This window comes from Callorhinchus milii, unplaced genomic scaffold (genome assembly GCF_018977255.1).
Source record: "Callorhinchus milii isolate IMCB2004 unplaced genomic scaffold, IMCB_Cmil_1.0 Scaffold19, whole genome shotgun sequence".
NCBI classification, from domain to species: domain Eukaryota; kingdom Metazoa; phylum Chordata; class Chondrichthyes; order Chimaeriformes; family Callorhinchidae; genus Callorhinchus; species Callorhinchus milii.
In genome coordinates this window covers 7,159,873-7,166,332 of record NW_024704760.1, presented here as the reverse complement: position 1 = coordinate 7,166,332, position 6,460 = coordinate 7,159,873, and positions in this window count along the sequence as shown.

Here is a 6,460-nt window from a genome sequence, read left to right as displayed (position 1 = left end):
CTGCAGCTGTTAAAGTGTCTGGAATAATTAATTCTGTCACACACCCTATCAATTACATCACATGATGAAATTGCCCACAAGTCAGCACCGCTTACTTGTATTACGTTCAACTTCACTCACAGACATATTTCTTGACCATTTTTTGTATATTTGTTAATTATTTTTAAAAATCCGAACGGCAGTGACTCTGCTTGCATCCATTCCAACTTCATCTAATAGTGTTTCAGCCTGGCTCAGTTGGTAGTATTCTCACTACTGAGTCAGAAGATGGTGATTTCAAGCCCAACACATTTGCAGTCAAGTGCAGTCATTGAGATGTGTTGCATTGGGGGACTTGCTGTCCTTGGATCAGCTGTTAAACCTCCTCACCTCCAATGCCAACTGCGAGGCAATCCTGGACTTCCTTGAATCCAAAGTTGAGGGGATCCACTCAGCTCTCTCTGCCGTTTCGTTTATATGCTAGGATCACAATATGATTAGACAGAGTCAACATTGCTTTACAAAAGGGAAGTCATGCTTAACAAATCTTTTTTTGAGAACATATAAAGTAGATTTCCAAAAGGCATTCGATAAGGTGCTGCATAAAAGGTTGATCCACAGGATTAGGGCCCATGGAATTAAGGGGAATATATTAGCATGGATTGAAGAATGGCTAACGGGAAGGAAACAAAGAGTAGGGATAAACGGGCCCTTCTCAAATTGGCGGGATGTGACCAGTGGAGTGCCACAAGGATCAGTGCTTGGGCCTCAACTATTTACAATCTACATGAACGATTTAGATGAGGACATTGAACTTAATATATCCAAATTCGTGGATGACACTAAACTAGGAGGGAGAGTAAATACCGAGAATGACATTACAAAAATGCAACGAGATATAGATAGGCTAGGTGAGTGGGCAAATAGCTGGCAGATGAAATATAATGTAGGGAAGTGTGAAGTCATCCACCTAGATGGCAAAAACAGTAGAGCAGATTATTTTTTAGAAGGGGAGAAACTAGATAGTGTTAGCGTTCAGAGGGACTTGGGTATGCTTGTACACCAGTCACAAAATGTTAGTTTGCAGGTACGACAAGCAGTTAGGAAGGCTAATGGTATGGTAGGGCGGGGCGGGCGGGGGACGTGGAGCAGCCAGAGGGTCTTGAGGAAAGGGTCTTGATGGGTCGTGAAGGAGGCAAGGGAGGGGGCAAGACAGAGGGACTGTGGGATGGAGTTCCAGAGGGTGGAGGCAGAGTGGTTGAAGGCTTGCCCGCCAATGGAGTATAATAATCTAATATAAAGTATAATAATATAAAAGTACAATAATATAATATAAAATAATCTAATATAAATTATAATAATAACGAAATCTACATTCCATATTGGATCCTTTGGTTGCAAGCTAGTGTTATATAATTGTATATTATTACCTCAGTGATTATAGGGGACGATTTATAAATTGAGAGAGGGAGGAACAAAGAAAAACAATAGCATGCTATGACATTGAAATATCTTCTAGTAGTTTACAGTAGTTCCTTTCCTGCCAAAGGCTGTTTTTGTATGCAAAGATAGCCATTTTATATCCAGCACGATCCCACAATCAGTCAAGATCAACTAGTCAAATGACCAATTAGTGACTATCCTCCTTGGAGGGTGGTAAGTGGGGTCTCCTTGGAGCTGAACTGGTACCGGGTGATATGTTTGGCAATCGAGCCAGCCCTTTGTGGTGGTATTGGTAGTCCGGTTCCTGAGCCAGGCGAGTCCGTAGTATTCCAAGGCACTGCTGATGACAGTACAGCCCAGCCTGGCTTGTTAGCAGGACCTGGAAGCGCAAACCAGTCACTGGTGTCAGCGAATTATTCCACTCAGCTCCTTTTAACCCTTCAACCCAAAATCCTAACAGGCAGGGTGGTCCTCGCTGGACAAGCAACGGGAAAGCTTACCAGATGGTGATAACAATGGCAAGCGGTGTGGTTTTAATTGGTTAGACTCCAGCAGTTACCCAACGCACACTCTGGGGCCCCCAAGCCTCGACTCTTGCCAACTTGCGCCTAATACTTTCTGGAATTATGTAAACAGGATGCGTCTCCGCAGGGGGAGAGTGCGCATTCCATTCCAACAATCTCTCTCTGGGATTCCCATGTGTATGTGGGATGCCTGAAATTCTCAGCTTGGTTTGGATGCTCTTAAGCACGGTGATGGGTTACCGCGTGTGTCAGACATAAGAATAAACAACAATATATTTGCTCAACGGATCGAGATAGGTCATGAATGAATTGCCTTCTGACTCAGAGGTGAGAGTAGTATTAACTGAGTGAGGCTGACACCCACCCAGCAAACATTGTTATTCACTTGACAGCTAGCTGGGTGTGTGCCAAAGTCCAAAATCACAACTGCAGCAGTTTTAAAAGGAGTAATTTGAATTGAATTGGTTGAAAGGTGTGGTTGAAACAGTAGCAGTACAATGGTACGTGTGGAGTTATCTCCCCAGCGTCCATGCGTTTAATGGGAACAGAATGTTATGGGGGCAGAAACATACCTCCGCCCGTTCTCCCCCACTCAAAAAAAAAATATTTGAGCTATCTTGGAAATACTTACCTGGGCTCAATGTGGGCTAGTACAGTAAGCAATATTTTAGATTTCGGAATCAGGAAGCAGGCCGCAGGAAATTTGTTCTGTCCCTGAACCGAAGCATCTCAACCATACCTTGGAAACACCCAACACAAAATTGGTTGAAATTGCACAATTGCCCAACACAAATGCTAAGTTGTGTATCAAACTGGTCTGATTTCTGTTGATGTTGCAGCAAGTGAAAAGGATGAACGTTTATCAAAGCGCTTCACAGGCTTTAAAACAAAGCAGTGATTGTATTATAGGTGAATGTGACAACCAATTTTTGCGTAGCATAAATGTTGAAGTCTTGGGATGACCTGGTCCATCATGATTTGTATGACGTGGCCCCTGGTTACAGCTTTCATTCAACTGGCACTAGTTTTAGGCCAAGTTTCTTGTGAAAGTGGGAATGTACACAACATGTGACAGCATCAGTTAGGAGATATGATAATTTATGTTACCTTACGTTATGAGGAGAGACTACAGAGGCTGAAATTATTCTGCTTAGAGCAGAGAAGGTTGAGGGGAGATTTAATAGAGGTGTTCATAACTATGAGGGGTTTTGATAGAGTAGATTGAGAGAGAAACTGTTTTCTCTGGGGGGTGGGTCAGTAACAACAACAACAAGAAGGTTACATTTGTATAGCGCCTTTCACGTCGGGAGGACGTCTCAAGGCACTGGACAGTGTACAGCATTTCAGACCTGAGCTGGGGTCAGGGGGGGATAAGGGAGTGGAGGGGAAGGGGGGTGGCCGATCGCATGGTTGAAGAGGAGGGTTTTGAGGCGGGATTTGAAGGAGGCTAAGGAGGGGTGAGGCGGAGTGATTGAGGGATGGAGTTCCAGAAGTTGGGGGCAGAGTGGCTGAAGGCTCTCCCGCCAATGGTGGGGCGTGTGGGTCGAGGGACATGGAGCAGGCCGGAGCCGGCTGAGCGGAGGGAACGGGTGGGTTAGCAGTTTACCCTCATCCAGGACTTGATGTCCGACAGGCAGTCTGTCAGGACAGCAGTGGTCCTGGAGTTGAGGGTGGAGGGGGAAAGATAGAGTTGGGTGGCATCCACAAACACATGGAAGTTGACCCAATGTCTGCGGATGGTGTCACCAAGGGGGAGCATGTTGATATTAAAGAGGAGAGGGCTAAGAACAGAGCCCTGGGGGATGCCAGATGTGTGCAGGGGCTGGAGGAGAAACCATCAGAGGCAACAAAGTGGAGATGGTGAGAGAGATAGGAATCGAACCAGGCAAGGGCAGGTCCGCCAAGATTAAGTAACGAGGAGAGGTGGTGTATGAGGATGGACCTCCATACAAAGCCCTCCATGGCCTCGCCCCACTCTACCTCTGAGACCTCCTAACCTCCTACCAACCCTCCCGCTGCGTTTGGTTTCCCCAGTCTAGAGGAGATCACATCGTGAGCAGCGAATGCATTTGGCCAGGAGGCCTCTGGATCCCTTCTCCTAAGTAAAGGCCTCATCTTCATCCCCTTACACCCCCACCTCAATGAATTTCAATCTCAGCATGATGCTGAGCTCTTCTTCCGCGCCTACTTTTTCGGCCAAGATGCCTCCCCCCACACATCAGACCCCTTCTCCTACGCTGCTCACGATGTTGTCCTCCTTTTCATTAGCTCGGCTCAGCTGATTGTACTCTTACCTCTAAGTCAGAAGGTTGTGCTTTCAAGCCTCACATCGAGATTTTGAACTCAGATAGTTCATATAGATAACTCAATAAATCTGCATTGCCAGAGGTGTCAATTTTCAGATCAGATGTTAAACTAAGATCCTGACTGTCACTAAACGTCCCTCAGCGGTATTTGAAATGAGAAGGGGGAAGTTCTTCTGGTGTTTGGGCTAACAATCTCCCAGATTAAATTGGTCATTCACTTCAGGGCATTTGTGGGACATATCAGTGTGCAAGTTGGCTGCTACGATCAGCTACAAAATATGGATTTTTGATTGGAGTGTGAGCCAATAAATCTTTCCCCCTCATTCATATTTTTATTCACGTGCGAGGATTTTAGCAATTCGGCTCTCAGGCTGAGATTTCAAGAGGCTTTCTAAAGAAGTATCGGATTGTGATAAAAGGCTGAAAGATTTTCTCTGAATGACTCTTGCCTGGGACTTCAATCAATAGCCTCTGAGTCAGAATGTTGCGGGTTGAAGCCCCACATATGGACTTGGTCTCATGTAGATGAACCTGACACTCTGATGCAGTGCCGCCGATCAATAAATCAATAAAACCACAAAATGCTTTCAACTGTGAAGAATCTTTATTTAGAGTGGAAATCAGCAAAATCATATTTGACTGCAAATGGGATCTGAATGTACATGATCACTTTTGAACATCTGATCCCCACACAAAGTCAGACCAAATATAACTTTATTTTAATATGAGACAGCTTATTTCATAAAACACACACAGTTATCTTGGATTTTCACATTAACACCCACCTGTAGTTTGTTCTACTCATTGCCTTTTCCCTTAATTCCTATTTTCCCTCGATTGTCTTACTCTCAGTCCCTCAACACTTTCTCTTTTCACCTCTGATTTCTTGTTTTGGTTCTCTTCCTTGTTCTCTTTCCTCGCTCTGCTTGGGCTCACACATTGATACTTCATGCTTCCCAGCATTGAATTCCACATTTTCACCACCCTCCACGTGAAGAAGTTCCTCCTAAACTCCCTTTGCATATCTGTTCCTGGCATTCTTATGTACAGGTCTTGTTCTGAACTCACCAACAAGTGGAAGCACCTTATTTATCCAATTTACTGAATTCTTTCATAATCTTAAACACTTGTATGAGGTGCCCTCTCAATTGTCACTACACTAGCAAGAAAAGATGCATTCTTTCTTGTGGTATAACAACCTTTCTAAACCAACCAGTATTGTGTGGTCAATATATTCTGCCAAGAGACCACAACCAAACCACAACATTCTTTTAGTCTTGTTCCCTCACAATAACTTTCTCAAAACATGTCTTTGTCTGGCACATTTAGACCAGTCAATCACTATTGGAAGTTTCAATGGCCTTTGCCCAACTCAGTGAAACCCTTTTATAACATGTACCACAGCAGTAATAAACTAGATGCAATACAATCATTTGAATGCAAACAGGCAACAATAGAAAGTGAAGGGTGAAATGACTAACTTAAACCAAGATTGACTTGGCATGCTTCCAGCTATGTTCACGTATTATTACTTTCGAGTGTGCAAACACATTTCCCCACACAGTGCTTTTGATTTAACAGCTTACACAACAAAAGCTAACATTCTGCAGATGCACATCTTACATGTAAAACAAACTTAGTGAAATCCAAAATAAAATTTCCCAAATCTTACTTTTGTTAAAAAAATACACAAAAAATATGAAATGCAAAATGAATACATGGAATATTTTCAACATTCGTTCCCCACAACCATAAACATGTATATATCTATGAAAAATCAAAATCTAACAAAACTAAGTGTGTGATAGGAATCACCAGATATTCCATGGTTTGGAAGAACACAATCTTGTAGGGTTTGCACAGTATAAAGTTGCAAAGCACGCGATCCAGAACTATGCAAAGCTAAATACTCTTAAGGATTTCTTGTGCCAAAGTAGAATAGCCAAGTTGCAATAGAAAATTAATGCTAATTTGAGTCCTATTAATACTGGGTTCCCGATCAGATACTTTAAGCCTCGGAAACTGTACAGAAACAATAAAATCCCTGATCATTTACTCTAAAAGTGATCATGGAGAGAAATTCCACCTGGTTTTACATTTACTCTGTAATTTATACAGCATTTTAAATTTCAAAATTAAGACTATGTTTAAGAACCTGGACATGCCAAAATGCCACATAAATGTAAATCTCCAGTCAAGTGAAACTTT